Source organism: Salvelinus namaycush, chromosome 7 (assembly GCF_016432855.1).
Source record: "Salvelinus namaycush isolate Seneca chromosome 7, SaNama_1.0, whole genome shotgun sequence".
Classification (NCBI taxonomy): domain Eukaryota; kingdom Metazoa; phylum Chordata; class Actinopteri; order Salmoniformes; family Salmonidae; genus Salvelinus; species Salvelinus namaycush.
In genome coordinates this window covers 56,779,142-56,781,652 of record NC_052313.1, presented here as the reverse complement: position 1 = coordinate 56,781,652, position 2,511 = coordinate 56,779,142, and positions in this window count along the sequence as shown.

Genomic DNA, 2,511 nt, shown 5'->3' with positions numbered 1-2,511 from the left:
TTTAAAATTGTTTTTTTGGGCTCAGAATGATCACTATCTGGCTAGTAATGGTGGCCTAAAATAAAAATGGGCTCGTGTGGGGGCCGGCAGGAAACCAGCACCTATTATCTGAAAGACATAGGGTATCCTAAGCCTCTAGTTGGCAAGCCATTTTTTCTTTAAGCCTTTTCTGGCAAGTCAGCCTTATTTCCAGTACTGTCACAGCTGCCACAGCAGCATAATCAGGTGACAACCCTGTGCCAATCACCGGACTGAAAAAGGCCACCGGTGCGCCACGTGGCTTCTGATTGGCTGAGAATGAAACCAGTTTACACGTCCCCCGCAGGGCCCATGTGTATTCCTAGTGGCCCTTGAAAGCGCCAGATGTGTGTAGTGCAGATGGCCACGGATGATTGGTTTGGTTCATGACTCTGGAACATGTTCATGATGAAACACTGCTTGTGTCCCAAATGGCACCCTATTCCCTGTCTAGTGCACTCCATTTAGCACTACTGCCATTTGGGACGTATTCATTGCTTTTGGACCGCCAGAGGAGCTTCGATCAGCCAGGTCATCTCCTGCAGGCCTGGTAGAAAGGTTACCTTCTCCACACATCACACACCTTTCCCTCTTCATTGAGAGGCACTCTGCTGCAGCAGCGTTTCCACAAGGTGGATTAGTGGTCAGGATTAGTGAGGGCCTCTCCTCCACCTAGGAAACTGACTGGGAAGTAGAGTCAGTTCCCTCTTCCTGGGCCGTGGCCAGCCATGATCACATCACTCCATGGGAAAAGGATTACCGGCGTGTGTGTGTGTGAGGGGTGTTTGTGTGTGCGTGCGTGTGTGCGTGCGTGTGTGTGTGTGTGTGTGTGTGTGTGTGTGTGTGTGTGTGTGTGTGTGTGTGTGTGTGTGTGTGTGTGTGTGTGTGTGTGTGTGTGTGTGTGTGTGTGTGGTGTGCGTGGTGTGTGTGTGTGTGTGTATGTATGTGTATGTGTGTGCGCGTGTGCGTCTGTATGAAGTAGAGCGACATTGAGAGAACACATGATGTAAATGTAAGTATGCAGTAAGTGACTTATTCTAGTTAGAAAGGGATGAATATGTTATGTTATTGCCTGTGTCATTATTGTTTAGCATCTCACTCTCTAAATGTCACGCTTTTATCGTTGGGAAATGGCTGCATATGAATTGACAACCTCAGAGACTGGCTGTTGCTTCTGTTCCAATAGTGTAGGCTGTGTCTGTCTGGGCCTCCCTTCATGTCTAGCTTTGTGATTGAATGGAGGTTTCCTGTGAACAGATGTAAAATGTATCCACTACTATAGTGATACAGAAATTGTTATAGACAAGTTATTGTTGTGCTGTGCCCAGTGTATCGGTCTAAACATGGTGACCCTACAAGCTTCCACTATAGACGTAGAATTACATGGACTTGAATGGGGATGCCCACTCTAGTTATCCTATTTCTATGGCTTCCACACACTGCAGAGGTAGAGGACATCCTTAAGTGAAGGTCCGACCCATGTTACAGACGATGACTGTACCTCCCACAGACCTGTTAGCTTGTTTTAACGAGCAGTAGAACACATATGGAGAACATAGGCAGCCTGCGGTGACCATAAAATATGTCTGGCTGTGAGGAAAATGACATAACATTAAGTGTTTATAGTCTGAGGCTGAGGCAAGAAGCCCATTTAAACGGTCAACCGTGTCTACATGTCTATGTGTCTACAGGTCTATACTATCCATGTTTACTGTCAGCACCATGTGTCACCTGGCCCTGCTACTCTGTATTTGACCTGGTACTTTGACTCTGAGTATATTCTGCTTCCAGTAAAAAAAAAATGTTGTTGTACTAGGCAAGTCAGTTAAGAACACATTTTTATTTACAATGACGGTCTACACCGGCTAAACCCAGACGATGCTGGGCCAATTGTGGGCCGCCTTATGGGACTCCCAATCACGGCCGATTGTGATACAGCCTGGATTCGAACCAGCCAGCCAGTCAGTCAGCCAGCCAGCCAGCCAGTCAGTCAGTCAGTCAGCCATTCAGCCAGCCAGCCAGTCAGTCAGTGTAGTTATTGTTTAGTAGTTAACGGGCCTGCTCCCTCACCGCTCGTGTTCCAGGCTCTGTAGAAGCTGTTGTAAGCAGGGACATGTTAATTGAGTTCAATCAAGCTGAGCACTGTGTTTTTTTTCTGCCAACAGATTACCCATAATTTCTCTTCACTAACTGAAATGAACAATAACCCTGCTCTCCTCCCATCATGTCTGAAACGGCTGATTCGAGGTAGTCGTGACAGAGAGAGAGAAAGAGGGAGAGAGAGAGAAAGAGAGAGAGAGAGAGAGAGAAAGAGAGAGAGAGAGAGACAGAGAGACAGAGAGACAGAGAGAAACAGAGACAGAGCGTTCTCCTCACTCAGCTACTACTTTCTATGTTGAATATTTCCATGAAAATAGTTTGATTGAATGGATACACTTTGAAGAGGGAAAATATATTTCCAATCTCTCTCATCCTCTCTGCTGTAGATACTCA